Source organism: Protopterus annectens, chromosome 3.part1 (genome assembly GCF_019279795.1).
Source record: "Protopterus annectens isolate FY-2018-M chromosome 3.part1, PAN1.0, whole genome shotgun sequence".
Classification (NCBI taxonomy): Eukaryota; Metazoa; Chordata; order Ceratodontiformes; family Protopteridae; genus Protopterus; species Protopterus annectens.
The window spans coordinates 1,077,491,920-1,077,512,217 of record NC_056732.1 but is presented as its reverse complement, the minus strand read 5'-3'; the positions used below and the strand labels follow the sequence as shown (position 1 = coordinate 1,077,512,217).

Below are 20,298 nucleotides of genomic sequence, written 5' to 3'. Positions count from 1 at the left end.
AGTGACAGATCTCAAAGAAATTTTGGAGATTTTCAGAACACACCATGAAAAAATAAATAGCACTAATATAAACCCTGATAACAATATACTTAAAAGCAATTTTCTGAATGAGAACATTAATAAAAAAGTAACAAATGAACAAAATGCCAGTTTGCTTAAACCAATATCTTTAAAAGAAATCAAAGAAAGTATCCAAAACCTTAAAAATAACATGGCCCCAGGACTAGATGGAATTATAGGAGAAATCCATAAATTACTGCCAGAAGACTCCTTAAAAATTATAGTAGCTGCTTTTAAGGAATTCAAAGAAAATAAAAAAATCTTCCCATCATGGAAATATGCATGATCTCCCTCATTCTAAAGCAAGATAAACATCCTAAATTAGTAACATCTTACCGTCCTATCTCACTACTAAATGTAGATTATAAAATGTTTACCTCAATACCTGGAAAAGGACTAAACCAATTTATCCCAAAAATAATAGAAGATGACCAGACTGGTTTTATTTTGAACAGGAAAGTTCAGGATAATGTTATCAGACTTTTATCTCTAATAGATTTTGCAAATAAGAAAAAAAAAAGAATTGTCAATTATTAGTCTAGATGTAGAAAAGGCATTTGATTGTTTATCCTGGCCATATTTATTCAAAGTTTTAGAAGCATTTAATTTCTCCCCAGATTTCATAGAATTAATAAACAACCTGTATAAAAACTCTATATCATATGTTAAAATCGGAGCCTTTTTGTCAAAACAAATTCAAATACTGAAAGGAACTAAACAGGACTGCCCTTTGTCACCTCTGCTATTTGAAAAAAGGTACAAGGACGCCAAAGAAAGGAATCCACAACAAGTAAAAAAGCAAACAGGTCCACCACAGGAATAGAGTCACAATAAGGCTAAAACCACTGGAAAATGTAGGAAGCAGTTTAATCCACGACTGAGCGCTTTCACCAGAAACCTGGTATCATCAGAGTCAAAAAACAATTTATACACACCCAGCAAGTTCTTATATACAATAGAAAAAACAATGAATCAATTACCATTCCTTAATTGATGAAACATCCTTAAAGGTGAACTAGGCAGAAACCAAAAACATTTTTAAAAAAGCATGTATATGAATCAGTTCATTAATCTAAACAAATATAAAATGAATATACACAAAGGTAAATATAAAAATATAAGAATGTAAAAAATATATATGTATAAATATACTTCATAACTTAATAACAAACCTAACCTAGCTAGAAATATGAATCACAAAATATAAAAATAGTTGAATGAATCTGAAATGTATGCACAGAATGGATTCTAAAAGTAATAATAGACATAATGGTGTTATTCAGAATATAAACAGTAATATAACAAATTCAGATGCTTGATGTTTCCTAACAAAGAGCTAGTCAGTATAGTTGTGACAATGCAACATGGACTTGTTGTTACTGCAACCATCAAAAAAATATATATATATAGAACTTTATATTAGACAGTCATCAAATAAGTAAATTCTAATCTAAATCAATTTAGATCTGAATTTTAACAAAGGTTTTAAAGAAATACTTTCATTGATCCCCGGATGTTTGGTAGCATTTAGCCTAATCTGCCATTCCATTTCACGGAGTGCAACAAGATTGTCAACATCTCCAAATGCATCAGATTTAATTTTGTCCACTACAAAAAATAAAAATTTTTTGAATTCGTGACAAGTCCTACTATGTAAAAAAAGGGCATTGTGTTCATCCTTTCTTCTAATGGAACCACAATGTTCCCTAATTCTCTCTTTTAAGCATCTTGTAGTCTTGCCTACGTAAAAAGCATCGCAGGTCATACACGATGCAACATATACACAAAACTTGGTGATACAGTTGCATCTCCCAGGACATGCAATAGAACGACCGTAGCCTGCCACCATGAGGTTGGAACCAACTGCTATATATCTGCACCATTTACAATTACCACATTTGTTCATTGTTGATCTCAAATGGTGGTCACTTTTTCTCTCTAATATGTCCTTCAAATTGTTTCCCCTACTAAAGATTATTACAGGGGCATCGCCCAAAATGGATTTTAAACTTTCACTTAAAAAATAATCCCATAACATTCATACATTTGTACAAATTTCCAAAGAAGTATCATTGTATTTCAAAATAAATTTAGGCCTTTCTTTGTCTATACCCACATTATTGTCCTCACCGTTCAACCCATATGAGACTAAGTCCTTAACCCCTGTTTTCAAAATTGGGGAGTACTTACTTCTCCTCTTTTTATACACCTCTTTTTTTGTTCTAATTAGGAGTGCCAAAGGATAACCTCTCTCCAAGAAAAATCCAATAAGTGTGTATATTTCTTTCTTAAAATCCTCGTCATCACTGGTCAACCTAGAAAGGCGAACCATCTGACCTTTGACCAAACCCCTCCTCTGGTGCATAGGATGGCAACTGGTATAATGCAACATAGAATTTGCATAACACGGTTTCCTATATATATTACTAGCAAATTCCATTTCTCTCTTAGAAATCCTAATGTCCAAAAAATTGGCATGATCCCCATTCCAATTATAGGTAAATTTATGGAATCCAGAACAGCTGTTAATATAATCCATGAATTCCCTAACATTGTCCTCATCACCCTTCCATAGTATAAGTAGATCGTCCAGAAATCTGTTGTAAGACAGAATGTTGTTCCTAAATCTGGAATTGAATATGTACTTCTTTTCCCATGCTAAAAGAACTAAATTAGCATAGGTTGGGGCACATTTGGCACCCATTGCTACCCCAGTCATTTGTTTGTATCTTTCACCCTCAAACATATAGAAGTTGTTGTTGAGTACCAATTCCATAAGTCCATGACAAATCTCCAACTTGTCCTTATCAAATTTCTTATTAGAATGTAGACTGTCATAAAAAAGCTCTAAACCCTCCAAATGAGGAATTACTGAGAATAGATTGACAACATCAATTGTTAAAAAACCAAAGTTGCCAAGTTCCAAGAAATCAATTGAATTCAACCTTTCTAAACAGTGCCAAGAATCCTTCAGTATGTGTTCAGCATCTGTTAAGGCCTTCTTGCAATGAAAATCTACAAATGCTGCCAGTGGCTCGGTCTTCGAACCCTTGGCTGAAATGATAGGGCGAAACTGAAGAAAGTCAGTTCCCTTGTGAGTCTTAGGTATGCCAAAGAATTTAGGCATATAAGGAAACTTCACTGCTAAGAAGTGAAAGTCTGCCTCATTAATCACTCCCTGATATAAGGCGTCTAATAAGTACATGTCAATTTTCTGGTATGCTGAATTGATCTCATGGATCGATACTCTTGTGTAAGTGTTGTCATTATTTAGGACGGACATCATCAGACCAACATAATCCATGTTGTACATGATGACCATCCTACCACCCTTGTCAGGTCTCATACATCTATATTGACCCATCAGTGTAAGTTCCTTAAGTACTGCCCTTTCGCTATTAGTCATATTGTCAATGTAAGTAACCCTTTGCAAACAAAGTCTCCTCAACTCATATTCCACCATTTTTTCAAAAATTTGTAGTGGACAAAATTAAATCTGATGCATTTGGAGATGTTGACAATCTTGTTGCACTCCGTGAAATGGAATGGCAGATTAGGCTAAATGCTACCAAACATCCGGGGATCAATGAAAGTATTTCTTTAAAACCTTTGTTAAAATTCAGATCTAATTTGATTTAGATTAGAATTTACTTATTGGATGACTGTCTAATATAAAGTTCTATATATATATATTTTTTTGATGGTTGCAGTAACAACAAGTCCATGTTGCATTGTCACAACTATACTGACTAGCTCTTTGTTAGGAAACATCAAGCATCTGAATTTGTTATATTACTGTTTATATTCTGAATAACACCATTATCATACATTTCAAATTCATTCAACTATTTTTATATTTTGTGATTCATATTTCTAGCTAGGTTAGGTTTGTTATTAAGTTATGAAGTATATTTATACATATATATTTTTTACATTCTTATATTTTTATATTTACCTTTGTGTATATTCATTTTATATTTGTTTAGATTAATGAACTGATTCATATACATGCTTTTTTAAAAATGTTTTTGGTTTCTGCCTAGTTCACCTTTAAGGATGTTTCATCAATTAAGGAATGGTAATTGATTCATTGTTTTTTCTACTGTATATAAGAACTTGCTGGGTGTGTATAAATTGTTTTTTGACTCTGATGATACCAGGTTTCTGGTGAAAGCGCTCAGTCGTGGATTAAACTGCTTCCTACATTTTCCAGTGGTTTTAGCCTTATTGTGACTCTATTCCTGTGGTGGACCTGTTTGCTTTTTTACCTCTGCTATTTGCCTTAACAGTGGAATCATTGGCAAACTGCATAAGAAATAATAATAATATAACTAGCTTCGTTGTTAATTCAAACTATACTTCCGAAATACAATTATTCGCTGATGATATCATATTAACTATTGGAAATATAGATTCCTCAATAAATTACATCATAAACGCATTAGGACAGCTTGAAAAAATCTCAGGTTTAAAAATTAATAGAAATAAAACTGAAACATTACTACTGAATAAAAAAATGAATGCGGAATTGAGAAAACATAGTAACTTTAACTGGGAAAATAATACTCTTTTAAGTATCTAGGAATAGATATAAAACCAAATTGGAAAGAAACCACACAAATAAATTATAAAAACTTAATACATGCGGTTAAAGAGCACTTAATCAAATGGAATAAAATATTCTTTACTTTCGAAAAGAAATTATCTTTAATAAAAATGTGTATTCTTCCAAACTTCCTGTTTCTTATTCAAGCCCTAATTATCAGTCCTCCTAAAAAAACAATAAAACAACTTAACTCGCTTTTAATCAAATTTCTATGGTTTCCACAAAAGCCAAGAATACGATATGATTGGCATTACAGAGAGTGGGAAAAAGGTGGAATCGCGTTCCCAAACCTAGACCTTTATACAGATTCAGTTATATTCCACATTATGAGTCAATGGTTAAGTCACAAATATACATCAAACTGGAAAAATTTACATAAAACTATTTTATTGTCTGATACAGATGAAGCAATAAATGATGACATAGTTACAGAAAATAATAAAATATTTTTAGTGGTAAAAGACTTAGTATATAAAGAGAATAAAAATGAGAAACTACCATATTGTATTAATTATATATTAAACAATTTTAAATGAATAATAAACAAAATCCATTTGGCTAGACACCTTCCAATCCTAATATTCCCCATAGCGCACACAAAGAATTGCCTAGACTCATTTAATATGAAGAAAATAATGGAGATGAAGGGTAATGGTCTACATTTTTGGCACCAATTCCTACTAGGCACAAATGATGTATACAAAGCAAACAGTCTTATAGCCAGATACAATATAAATCAAAATAATTGGTTAAACATTCAAACTTACAGAGAATACCTAATAAATGAATTTAAAAGTAATCAAGTGACCGATATTTCTTTACAACCTAAAATCATTTCTTTTTTATGTGAATTAAACTCAACAAATCATAACTTGGGATTTTCATTATCTAAGTTATATAAAGTACTAAGAACTGATTTAAAATTACCTGAGGACTCTCTATGGAGCTACGTGGAAAAAACAAATACATTTAATTTTACTGAAAATGATAAAACATTAATACTCAAATCAGTTAATCACACATCATCCCCTTATTGGAAGATTTTTACATGGAAATATATTCATAGAAGCTATTTCACCCCACAAAAATAGCTATAATGTCAAATAATACTAGTCATAATTGTTGGAGATGTGATGAAAACATATGTGCAGACTGGATGCATATGTTCCTCGAATGCAGAACTGTCACTCCTTTCTGGCAGGGATTTTACAAAGGCATTGTGGTCGGATAAATGTATAATTTCAGACTCGCTGTTACTGTTTAATGCTCCGATACCAGAATATATCCCAAAAACACAAGTGCATCTTCTTTGGTCTCTTGGCAATAGCAATGAAAAGTATTACTATAAACTGGAAAAGCAAAAAAGTTATTTTATTTTCTGAGTTTCTATTGTTGGCCAAAACTGTATGTAATAGAGAACTTCTAACTCTTGCTTCAAGAACATCAAGAATAACACAAAAGAAATGATCTTGGATGAAGCTTAAAAAGTTACTGGATAAAATGTAAGAATTTTAATTGAAGTAGATTAATGTTATGGGCATTGTACATTGTTTTGTTATTTATAGTTATATTATCTATACTTGTATTAAGTTCTAATTGTATAAATGATGTAGAAAAGTTTACGTTTTTTGTGAAAATCAATAAAAATAAAGTTATAAAAAAAAAAAAGATTCTGCTTGTCAGCTATAATGTATAACAGTTTTAAATGTACTCTTCTGTGAGCACTCCGTAGTAAGCACAAGTCATGAATGAAAAAGACCAGATAAGTTTGCCTAACCAGTAATCAATTAAATAAAAATAAAGGCATTTGAGGAGTACAGTATCCAACGTATCCTAGATTATAGTATCAGTACATGAACATGAATCCAAACACCCACAGCAGGAAGGCATTAAGGAACAAGACAGAATGTCAAGAAATGTGCTCAGCACAGAGAAAACAAGCTAAACCTGCACAGGGGAAAACATTAATTTATAAAAGTGTACTTGAATTTTATGGCGTCATGTTCTCATGGAATAGGATTCCACTTGAATTTGTAAAGTATGATTCATATATAAACTGTCACCACCTACAAACGCCAAAGAAGAAATAGGCTTACAACATATAGCTAACTACAGGGCAAGATTTATTAAACCCTTTACTCCATAACTGCCCCATTTTGACAGCTTATGAAAAAAATAAAAAATAAAAACTTCAGGCGAAATATCGAGAAGCCGGGAATAGTTAAAGAAAGGCCTTATCTTAGAGGCAAGTTGTGTCAAACATTGACATACACACTGCCAAACAATACCATGAGTTGATGTATCTACAGTAGGCCTGGACTAGTCTGAACTTAGATACAGGATGGAAAACAGGTAATAGTTTATGTCAGTAACCATTTGAAATGTTAGGACCCGCTAGAGTAAGTCCTGAAACATGAAAACTGAATGGCAGAAAAATATACTTATGTATAGTAAGTCCAAGATGGCCATTTCTTACACTGTTTATTTTTCCCTGATGTATGGCAAACTCAGAGTTGGTATATATAAGTTCAAGGAGTAAGGGTGGGGGTCACCCCCTGCAAAAAAGAAGTAAGTTTAACAGAGAAGAAAAATGTTTGAGATGTGCTCTTTTCCTGGGTTTTGTTTTGTTTTCCTGACTTCTCAGCATTTGTGATTTCGAATGTCTATATTTCAGGCACTCAGCATTTCAAGTGCTAACATTTCAGTAGGGAGCTGTTAGGTCAGCTGATCATTGTCAGATGTAGGAAAAGGAAACTCACTACGGGAAACAAGGGCAAGCAGTAGAACATTTGTATTTCCTACCTCAGATAAGGACTAGCAATTTTACAAGTCTGTAAATTTTCACTGTGTACTTGGTCAGTAGTTTATGCTAATCTCACAAGAGACAATATTTAAACCCCAAATCTAAACCGCAGCTTAGAATATAAATATTGTCACTAATACTGCAGTCCTCTAAGTTTAATGTGAAATGCAAAATGGGAGAAAGAAACCTTGCTGATTACATAACAGCACATTGTGCTGTTCTACGGAGAACTGAGACAGTGAAGAGAAAGTGGCAGATGACTATGTAGATCGTCCCAAAATTCTTCTCACTGACAAGAGATTGATGTTGTGAAAGAAAATGTAGAATGCATCAACAGGTGAAAAGAATTTTCCATTAACAACATGGGACAAAATACAAAGATAACATAGAAGCTGAGGACATAAAGAGATGAAACTTGTAACAATATGGGTCAGGAAATGGGAAATTATTACTAAAAAGGGGCAAACCACAATTGTAAAAGAACAGTGAAAAAGGTAGACTGAAACTGACCATGAAATTCAACTTGATAGTTGTTGTTGTTGTCTTTCGGCTTTTTCCGGTTAGGGGTCGCCACAGCGGAACTCCGGTCCGCTAATGATTGGCAGTAGATTTTCACAAACGCCGAGGTGCCAGCTCGACGTTCAACCTTCAACGAAGGCACGCCCATTTACGCATGTCTTTCAAACACCCACCCAACCGTGGGGAGGACATGCAGACTCCACACAGAAGGCACTCCCTGCACTCCAGCTGAGAATTGAATGGGAGAACCTCTTGCTGTGAGGCAACAATGCTACCGCTGCACCACCGCGGATGCCAGGAAATTCAACTTGATAATACTTGATAATAAAGGTCAAGAAAAAAAAATATTGTTTCCAGATAAGAATGAACTGAGAGTAAAGATTTAAAAAATACTGTTTATTGTGCTAAGATAACATCACCCAACCAAGATTAGTACTGTTCAAATAACAACACTACTTAAATCATAGGTTCATAGGTTCATTGGTAAGTACTACGCTATCTGCCCGAGGGCATCTGTAAACCTAGCCAGAATGTGTTGGCTTTCGCTGCCCCATTAGATTAGTTCCCCTGTGCCTCTGTCTAGCACAGCCATTAGTTCCCTGTTTCTCTGTCCAGCAGAGTCACTGCAGTGATCCCCAGGGTAAATTTTCTGTTTCCCATCCACTCGTCAAGGTTTCTCTTGAAGAGTGTTAGTGAGGGGCTCTGCCTAAAGATTGGAATCCTGTTCCAAAGCATGGGGAGTCTCTGGGACAGGAATCTATTCCTCCAGCATGTCCTACTTATCATTGTGATGAGGTTTAGATCCCTAGAACGTGTGGCTCTCGAGGATTTTTTTTTTTTTTTAGGTGGAGCATGTCCATCAATTCTGGGTTGGACATGGCCTTGTATGTCAGGCAGAGATTACCTTTGAGTAAGTGGTATACAACCGAGTACAGCTGGAGTTTCTTCAGTTGGGCTGCATAGGGCATCTGTTTGAGGCCAGTAATCCTCTTGAGCAAATTGAGCAAATGTCAATACAGGAATTTTAGGGGCCTTTTTAGGAGTTGTACATAGGTTCATAGGTAAGTACTGGGCTAGATGCCCCTGTGGGCCATTTTAAGCCCAGACAATTTCCCTTTGTGTGCTCAAAATAACTTATCCCATTTTGGTTTTAGATTGGCCTTATCCATCCCATGGGTGATAATTACACATTACCCCTAATGACAATGACTGGGATTATACCATAGATAATTTGAAGGGACCTATGCATGGGATAAAGCATTTAGGAGCTGCCTCTGTCCATTAGTAGTAGTGCAGGGGACAGTCCTGGAGAAAAGTTTCTGTATCCCATCCATAGACATAAGATGCATATGAATATGGACAGGAATGAACTTTACTTTATGAGGACTGGGAGTCTGTTCCACAGCAGCGGTATCCTCTGCAGGATACACCTGTCTCTCTAAACCAGTTTGTTGTATGTTGCAGAAGAGGTTTAGATCCTTAGACTGAGCATTTCTGATGCCATTTGACTTGCTGATGTGCAGTAAATCCATCAGTATTGGGTTAAAGGATGCCTTGTATGCCAGACACGAGTCATCTCTTAGCTGTCTCTAGGATACTGAGTATAGTGACAGGGCTTTAAGTTGGTCAATGTAGGATATGTGGTTTAGGCCTTGTATCCTTTTTGTAAAGTATCTCTATAGGCATTCCAGTAGTTGCATGTGTCTGGACAGATACATGCCAACGGGGGGCATTATATTCAATGACTGGCATAATGACGACTGAGTAAAGGGGAACAATGACATCCCTAAATCTAAATGCAATCCCTTTGTTTATAAGCTGTGCAAAATTAGAAGGACTTTTTTACAACAATAGACACATGTTGGTCAAAAGTTAGGTCACTGTTCACATAAGTTCCCAAAACCCAAACAACTTGTTCACCTCTTAAGGATGTATTGTCAAAGTGGTAGTTGCATGGGGTAAAGGACTTCCCAAAGGATACAATAATGCATTTTTGGCATTTTGTTTCAGTCCCTGATTTTGGCACCAGATATATAATTGGGACAAACCTTCCTACAGGATGGCTAAGTCAACTGGGGATTCAATGACTGCTCCTAGCTTGCAGTAATCTGCAAACTTAGTCAGCCAGAGCGCTTTGGTATTGGATTTAGTTCAGAAAAGTAGATGCCAAACAGAAGATGTCCCAGTACAGAACCCAGGGGGACTCCACAAGTGACTGGTTGTGGAGGTAACTTCCCTGATTTTGATTATCTGTGGCCTATCTGTGAGCCAGTCGGCAATCCAGCAGGTGACAGAAGGGTTTATTCCCAGTTATTCAGCTTTTCTACTATTCTACTATACCTGAGTGGGGAAATGTGTCAATAGCTTTGGCCAGGTCAAGCTGTGTGGAGTATATTTTCTTAAATGTTAAACTGTTAAAATGAACACATCTAATAACATCTTATTTGTGCTCTTTTCAGTAATAAGGCAGTCATGTATAGTAAATCAGAACAGCTTACTATGTCCACACTTACTGCTTCCTATCAACAGCTAAATTACTGCATGTTGGAATGGAATGTCTGAGTGTTCTATGCATCTTGGTTTAACAGAAGTAAAATGCTTACACATATACAGCTTGGTTTAACAGAAATAAAATAGACACTTATATACACACACTATTTACTTAAGAAGTGAAAAAGGAGCACTAACGACTCAGAAGTACTGAAGCAGGGCTGCCGTGTTTTTACTTTTTATTTTTGGGTCTATTTGATTTAAACTTCCATAGAAAACTGAATCAAGAATATTGCAATTTCTTTTACATTATGGACTTGATGAACTCCACTGAAACATGACAACGCAAAGTATTTTTACAGGGACTGTAAAAAAATAGAAAACATAGCTTTCTTTTCCAGAGACAGTAAGTAAAAACCTTAACAATCTCCCTATATGTTATCTGCAGCTAATGAATATTTTGTGGCTTGATAAGACACACTACAGTTTTCTCCAGATGGTGGTAGAAAGACTTTTAGATGCAGTTAGAGGTATTCTACTGCCAAATGTTTAAAATATTTTTCCTAATTCTTCACTTTAAAATCAATTACCAGCTTATATATTTAAGTAGCCTTCAATATGTTTTTACCAGATTTTCTCTAAAATAAACTGCTTTCATTTATAAAAGCTTGTGGCTGGTGATTAGCTTTTAAAGGTATCCCCACTGGACTGTAGTGATTGCAGGCATCCGCCATTTTTGCAGGGAGACTGACAGAATGATACTATAATTTATTATACTGGTTAACTCAATGGAAGAATGTTTAGTAACTGAAACCTTGGTACATGGGTATTCTGGCTGGTGGTAGCATGTACTGTGAATGAAAGAAGGAGATACTATAAATGAAGAGATAGCCACCCCCCCACAACAATGTTATGAACGTATTTGAAAAATAGTATAAAGACTCGATTACTGTTGGTAAGACTACACTAAAGGGTACTGGACTCAGACTAAGGGGGCAAATCCTAGGGAGCCATGTCTCTAGCTGCATGGTGCAAAGCTTATTTGGGTGTCACAGGTGTTATCTTGAGGCATTAGTGCACTTTTGTTGCATGCGCTTAAGGCCAATGATCGACCCTTTTGATATTTAATTGGTGGAAGTAGTGGGACTGTCAAAACCTGTAATCCCTGTCTGTTGCACATTTGGTGTCAGTGATAACATATTTAAGGCCCATGTCCTGCATCGGACAGACTTTTAAACTTTTTTATTTCTAATGAAAATGAACATTCACAACTTAAACAGTGAGGCCCACAAGATTCACATCTCCTCATATAGTAATACTGGTTCCTGCAAAATAACTCTACAAATGCTGGAATATGAGAAACTGTGAAATATGATAACAGGCCTTCCTTGAATTCAAGCGATTTTGTGTAACACAGTAAATAACACAGAAATGCACAAGTCCTATATGACCCCAAATAAATGCCATGGCTAAGAAATGCATGGTCATCTTTCGGAAAGCAATATGACTCCACATACAAACAGTATACTATGGAAGCAGCATTTAGAAACATGTTGAGAGGAAGGGTACAGAAGTTCTACACATCCAAACACAGGGGGAAACACTACCTAGCATGATGTCTAAACACCTATTTTAAAACATAATTACATATGTTAGTGGGTCAAGGGTCAAGTCAAATGAACATATGAATAAAAGTGACTTAACAAAAATCCAAAACAGAAAGGCTGATCTGAACAAGAAGGCCAGAGAGGACACCCTCCACCAGGAGACATCCCCCTGTGATTCCAGTTTTTGTAACCTGGTCCTCCCCTCTGGTTCCTCAGTCGCATCTCTTTGAGTAAGCAGTAATAGGCAAAACATTTACCATTGTTCAGGACATCAAAGGTCTGATGATAACTGTGAACATTGAAAGACATTTATTTCAGAAGACATTGGTCATTTTTGAGATCATTTTCTGATACATTTTGCACAGCCTGTTTTTTCAGCTAATACAAGTAACCTTGCCCTGAAATAGTGGCTTAACAAGTGACCAGGCTGATCATGAAAGTCCACTGTCCAGAAGATCATAGAACTGCTAAAAAGTTTATTTAATAACTATATGTGTTCAGAGGTAACATGACATTTTTTTCTTGCAGGTTGGTGAGGGACAAAAATATGTATATACACATATAGAACTCCGAATAACTTAAGTGTGCACGTGTAATATAATTGTAAATACACTATTCAACTCAGGTTACTTAAGAGTTATGAAAATGTTTGAAAAATATTGAGTGTGATGTTTTAAATGAAATGCTTTTTGAAACTGCCCAGGAGTTGTAAAGAATGTTAGAAATACTTCAAATTTAAAGTTCCATAGCTCTGTTTTTTATTATTATGTTGCTAAAGAGTTTACATTTTTTTTCAGAGCAATGATTTTATGGCTTATACCCATGTAGCTTACTGCAAACATAAAGAAAGTGTTATAAGACAGAGACTTTTAAACAAACTACAAAATATGTGGTCACACAGCAGATTTCTTGATAATCTACTAGAGTTAGCATTAATAACAAGTGAATGGCAGTAGTCTGCTCCCCCCCCCCAAGATTTAGTACCCAGCTGTGATTGTTACTCAAAATACAACTTACTAGAACCTCAGGAAGTCTGATCTCCTCCACTGGAATAACAAGTGATTTTCCATTTTGTTCTGAGCATTGGAAACAAGCTGCTCAATTGTAAGGCTTATTTTCAAGAAAATCAAATTTCAGAAGGTCAGCATGAATGTTTAGATGGTGTTGGTTGGATATGCTGCATCAGCCATTCTTGTATATCATAAGTTCCGGGGTACAGCCCCACTTTAAAATTCTGAGCCAAGACACTTATCAGATCTTAGAGTGTATGGCCTACAAAGGCCCACATCACAAGTCTACTTACCTGATGAATAAATGTTAAAAGAAGAAAAAAAAAGAAAAAAAAAATGTTTCTGAATGAAAGTATACTAACTTTGTTAGCTATTCTTTTTCAACCAGTGTGGGCAGTCACATAGCAAGGCAGATATGTGAAATAAACACACAAATATGTGACAGCCTTAAGAGAATTACTTAGGATCTATTAAAAGTGGGCCTTTAGAAATGGAACACACAAAGTGCATTTTATCTTCCTTTACAGATCTATATACTGGACTATATACTGGCTCACGTTGGCAAAGTACAGTAATAGTGAAGAAATATTGCATCCTATATGACACGTTGGATTCCATCACAATAGTTTTTGTGAGTGGGAATCTCAAATTTCTCTGTAGATGATGATGTCAAAGCAAGGAAGAAAAAACATCTGCTTTAGCACTGGGAGCTGGATGAGAGACTTCATAACCTTTGATGAGTCAGCGTAAAGCTATAGTATTTGTCTGTTAATCATTATTTTCCAGAAAATTGCTTAAGCTAGAATGAGCAGATGTATTCAGTCGTATTTTCTAAGCCACTTTTCTAACTTAACACACCAATTCACGTTACATAAAGCAACATATAAAATACATTGCAGATGGGTACAGAATTCTTCTGAGAAAGATCTATAAAGCTTGCAAGTTGCAGTACACACAAGTACTTCATAAGACTGACTGGATTACTCTGGATCTTGTTTTCATATTTCAGTATTTGTTCATGGCCTTAACTGACCTACTCAGTGCATGTTCCACTCAATCCTATTTACAATATCATTTTGGCAAAACACACTTTGATATCAATGTGATAACATTAAAATGTTCTTAAAACCCATACCAGCAGCAAATAAATACAACGCAGATATGACTCAGAAGTACTTAAACACTTTAGACATAGCAGCCCTAGTCATAGCCTCACCTCAACTGCTTGGCTACAGCAAATTAAAGGGGACTGCTTTCTCTGTAAAATTCTTTATTTCACAAGGAACACAGCAATATCAGTAGAAGGAAGAGAGTCTTCACATATTAACCCTACACCACAGCATCTAAACGTTCTGTCAAACAGTCTTCTTTGCCATTCTAGACTGTAATAAAAGCCAGTAAACTTGAGTTGCGTTGACATTAAATATTAACTCATTTAACTACATGGATATACTCAACATCCAAGAAAGCATCTACATTTTCAATACAGCAACACACACTGAAAAGGTTAAGAAAAAAAATGTATGCTTTTTAGAAATTTCCCTAGGAAAAAATTCAAAATATAAACTCCCAGACATGTAACTTCCTATGATCCTATGAAATAAAACCATCCAAATCTATCCAAGCTTTGATCTGTAGCATAATTTCATGCAGAAGTTGTTCGTGCTAGGGCACCACTACATCATGTGCATTAAGGAGGTCGAACTATTATTTCACATCTGCGAACAGTAGCACGAAGGTACCCTGACATCAACAGCGAAGAAGTGTCACTTAAAATAGTTTATATCACAGTCTTAAATGAGTGGACATTAATGTAGGAATGGGTTTGCTCCTGAGGGTAACATCTCTACTACCTAAAAGCTCTTAACTCTGTCCACTCAGACTGTCACATGCAATATTGAAAGAATGGCCCAAAGACTGAGAATAAACAAGATTACATGATCAACATACAGGCCTTTAGTATCGGTGGCAGCTGCTTCACCCCCTAAAAGTTGTTCCCTTAGCACCCCATGAAATTATAATGCAATGATGCATATTATACATACATATGGTTTACACTAAACGTCTATCCATTCATTCCGTCTGCTTTATCTTCTTTAATTCTGGTGAAGCTTCTGCCTCATAAATTAGAAAGTAAAGTTATGCAAATCATAACTGTAGATGTCTTTCTCTTCACTGTTGCAATATTCTTCACAAAAGACCATTCCTGCCAAGGAAAGCCCAATGTCTGACAAGTATACCAAAGCCTTTAAATTTTACAGGCACTGTATGTCACATGTATGCTCCTTACATAGGATGTAGGGCATAAAGGTGAAATGCAAATACAACTACGCAGAACAGAGTTGGCCCAGGAGGAACACAGCACCTCCAGGGAGAAAGGAGAACTTGCACATCCAGAAGGAAAAGGTGAGAAGAAAAAGGAAGAGAATGTCCCTTGGGCACGAGGGAAACAAAATGGAGGGGTAAGAGCTATGACAGAGGGGGTAGGAGGGAGGGAACCAAACACTGCAGTAGTGAAAAGAATGGAATATACTGTTATGGTAAGATTTTACACAACTGTACTACATCCTTTCATATCACTGCTGCAGCATTTTTACAGAGGGAAGAGTGCAAGAGTTAAGAGGAAGACTGAGAGGAGGAAGAAACCAAAGAGCCCTCTACAAAACCATGCAGCTTAGCCCTAGCAAAACCTGCTCTGGCCCTGGAAACAACATCCAATTTATAATACTTACTAAAAGTATGAACAAATGACCAAACAGAAGCTTCATGGATGAAACTGCTGTACAAACCCCTGAAAATGGCACCAGAAAAGGCCACACCCTAGTAGAATGTGCCTTTACAGACAAAAAAAGACATTTGCAATGAAAAGAATAATAAAAGGAAGTGGCCTTGGAAATCCAGGAGACAGCTTGCTTAGAAAGAGCTAAACTCAAAAGTCCTGGGATGAAAAGAAACAAAAAGTTGCCCAGACTTTCAAAAAAAAATTGTTTTATCCAAACCTTCTCACTGGCAGACTGTAGTGAAGGAAGAGAAGAAGGAAGCTGAAGACTGATTAAGGGACAACTCATTAACCACCTTGGGCATAAGAGAAGGATTAGTATGAAAAGACACCCCGTCTCTATGAAAAATTAAAAAAAAGGAGGAATGGCCCCAAGAGCCTGAAGTTCAGACACTCTCTTGGCAAAAGTGAAAGCCAACTGCAGAACAGTCTTCCACGTACAAAGGTGCAAGGAAGTTTAACTAACAGGTTCAAAAGTAGTCTGAGCCACTTTTTAGTACAAAACTGAAGTCTCAAGGAGGAGGAGGAGGAATAGGCTTTCTCAGGGGCCTGAGGTTTAAGAAATAGCTTAACCTCAAACCGAGAGGCCAAAGGAGGGTTCAAGGGCAGATAAGCAGAGATTGCTGATAGGTGAGCTTTAAATGAAGAATATGCCAAGTAAGCATGGAACAGATCACACAAAAAAGAGAGAACCAAGGGAATCCCCACTGAAAAGGGATCCTGACTGAGAGAAAGGCACCGAACAGAAAATATTTTCCATTTAGTTATATATGATTTCTGGTAGTGGGTTTCCCGGCCTTCTGCAGAACCTGAAGCACATCCTCAGAAAATAAGTGTCTTAAAGGGATCAAAACCTTACCACCCACAGTGTCACTTGAAAAGTGGACAGGTGAGGATGGATAAGAGCTCTCTTATCTTGAGTGTGAAGATCCACTTAGTGAGATAATTTGTGATGACTGCCTTTGGTCAGATGAAAAAGAAGGGGGAACCAGTGCTGTCTGGGCCAAACAGGAGTCCCCAACAAGATTTTGGGAGGAGTCCTGCTTGATATTGTGCAGAATTCATGAAAGCAGGGAAAGAGAGGAAAGGTATTAAAAATCTTCCCTTCCAAGGAAAAGACAGGACATCCAATTTCCAAGTCAGAAGACTTGGTACTCTTGAACAGAATAGTGGAAGCTATCTGTTCTGAGGGCAAGGCAAAAAGATCTACCTGAGGAATACCCCATGAATGAACTATGTCCAGATGCACATCTCTGTGAAGCATCCATTTGTGAGCCTGTGTTGTGGAACTGCTCAGTGAATCTGCCACTAGATTGCACTCTGAAGGAATGTAAATTACCGGAAGAGTCACTTGATACCTGATGTGACCTCATACCCCCTGCATGTTGACATACCACATCACAGTGGTACTGTCCATGAAGATTTTCATGGGGCTGGGGAGAAAAGGAAAATGAAAGGCCTGTACTGCCAGACGCAGAGCCCTCATCTCTTTTATTTTGATATGGTATGATCTCTGATGAGGAGACCAGAGACCCTGGATTTTCAGAAGGCTACAACAAATACCCCACCCTAGCTCTGAGGCACTCTGAGCAGTTCCTGGGAAGGAATTTGGGATTGAAAGAGTAGTCCCGGATTGACGGAGAGTTGCAGAATCCACCAAAGTAACTTGATTTTGAGATAAGAAGCAAAGGAGCAGGACTCCAGAGGGTGGCAATGTTGAAGTCAACCTGATTTGAGGTACCGTTGGAGCTTTCTTATATGAAGCCTGGTGAGAAGAGGCCATAAATCCTAGAACCCTGATGAACTCCCTGGCCATGACACAGGACAGAGAAAAAAGAGACTAAAAGAAGGCTGTAAGAGACAAAACCTTGGGAACAGGAATAGAAGCTAACAAGGGAATGATCTGAATCCTGCAAAAGAGAAACATATGACCTTGGGAGGGCATAAGGATTGACTTCTTGAGATTGATGGCGAACACCAGACTCTGTAAAAGACAAGTGGTAAAGTGAAGATCTTGCAGAAGACTGCTGGCAGAAGAAGCCTGATTACGCAGGCCATCTAGATAAGAGAATATCTGTATCCCTTGAAGCCTGCAAAAAGCAATGACAGGTGCAATGCATTTGGTGAATACTCTTGGGGGAGTAGAAAGACTGAAATAAGGCTGTCAAACACAAAACTATGGGAGCAGGAACAGAAGACAACATGGAAATGGTCTGCATCTTGCAAATGAGAAAAAAAGGAAGAGAGGAAAGAAAGATCTGAAAAGATAGCACCCTGAAAGAATGGACCTCGAGAAATGTGTTTTGTAGAGAGACGTTCAGAATTGGCTCCAAGTCCCCTCTTTCTGAGGAACCAAAAATATCCTGGAGTAAAAACCCCTTCCCACTTGGGTGGGTGGAACAGGTTGAATGGTGCCCTGATCCAAAATGGACTGTAAAACCTCTGGGAAAAGGGATGCCTGAAAATGTGTGAAGGGACTTCCATACCATGAAATATCCCTGACAAATGAGAAACAGCACCTAAGAGTCTGAGATGATCTGTTGCCAATTTGGGAGAGATAGAGAAAAGCAGTGAGACAAGGAGACCTGCTTGAAGAGAAGAGAAGGCAACATGTGAAATAGAGACATGCACTAGATGCATAATGAATGGAAAGCTTCTGAGATTTAGAAGTCTGAGTGGAGTTAGCAGGAGGAATACATCTACACCTCTTCCTACCTTTGAGAGGCTGATGAGTCTGCATATGGACAAAGCTGGATTTAGAAGTGCAATTCCTCTGAAATTTGGGTATAGGGGAGACATAAATATGGTTGAGTTCTTGCATGGCCTTACACTTATCCTGGAGGGACCTGAACAGGTCAAACGCAGCTGTCCCAAAAATATTTTTATTATCCATAGGAGCATCCAAACGTTTAGCTTTAATATCATCAGGCAAAACCTGAAGTCAAAGCCAAGAGTAATGCCTCATCACACAGTCAATAGCAGTAGCTCTGGAAGAGGCATCAGTGGCACTGAGTGACAAGCAACCTGGGAAGTGGTCACAAGCAGGGAAAAAGCTGAAGTTTCCCTTCAGAGACAGAAATATCAGACACAACCTTAGCTACCTGAGAAGGGACAGTTAAGACATACTTGATCATGTGGGTTTGGTAACTAATAACCCAAAAAGACAAAATGACAGGAGCATACACTTTTCTACCCAACCTTTCCATAAGTTTACTATCCTTATCTGAAGGACTTTAGTGGAGAGCAAAACTTTAGAAGGCTTATCAGTCGAGACTGAAACTAAAGAAGGATCAGCAGAAGGACACAAGCAAAAACTTGTAGTCTTCAGGTACCTTATAGAACCTATCAGGCTTCTTAGTGGCTGGAGGCTGAGAGTCAACAGCTACACAGGCAGCAGAAAAAGTGTCCAAAGAGCTGCCAAAACAGGGGGAACTGCAGACGGCTTAGGTAACTCCATTTGTAAAACTCATAGTACCGCTTTTGTATGTCACAGACCTGGGAGCAATCCACTTAAACTGCTCCATTAAAGGAGCAATAGTATCCTTGAAGGATAATTCTTCCATGGGGATCATCTTCAGGGCTTTCAGTAGCTTCTGGAGGGACATCTGGTGGAGGCTGGGCAGCAACAGGATCAGGCCTAGACATTTTGGCCTTCTTCTTAGAAAACTGCTGTCCCTCAGAACAGGAGGACTCTGCCATAGCACTCTGATCCAACAATTTAAGACAGTGGTTCTCAAGGTATATCGAGAGGGAAGACAAGTGACTACAGAGCATCTTAGAGACAAATGTTTGACAGCCAGAGCACTGCATATGGTCACTGGAAATGCCTGGGCAAAAAGACACTGGTTGTGATGGTCTTCATGGGGAATCTGCCTTGCACACTTAAATTTTCCATTCTTGGATGACAGGAACACAACTAACAACAAAATGGAAAGAATACAAAAGAACCCCTAATGGGACACTTATCTGAAGATGGCTTGGTAACCAGAACTGCAAGAAGGTGTTCAGATCAATATTCAATAATGGCATTCAGACTGACGGCAAATAAGTTTTAAGTATTTGTGTTCATATGTTACCTTTATGCCCTACGTGAGAAGCATATCGGTGATGTATGGTGCCTATAAGATCTGAAGTATTTGGTATACTGGACAGATGCTGGACTATGCTTGGCAGGAGATCCCTTCTGTGAAAAATACTGCAACAATGATACGGAATGACATCAACCATGACGCTTTGTAAAAGAAGCAAATAAATCAAAGGTCTTCTTACGGCTTTTTATTATTTTACTACACAGTACAAGAATAAATCTTAAAACCAGACATTTTGTAATGTGCTGCAATGTGAGGAAATTCCATTGCCAAAACCGTAAGTTTAACTGCCACTGATGGTTCATTGTACAGTTATGAACAGTGTTAAACTGCAGA

At 37.2% G+C, this 20,298-nt stretch overlaps 1 protein-coding gene across 4 annotated transcripts in view; it reads right to left on the bottom strand.

The window, feature by feature from the left end:
- JPH1 (junctophilin 1) overlaps positions 1-20,298 on the bottom strand; it is a 780,529-nt gene that overhangs the window by 185,157 nt on the left and 575,074 nt on the right. The gene's annotated exons all lie outside the window — the stretch shown is intronic.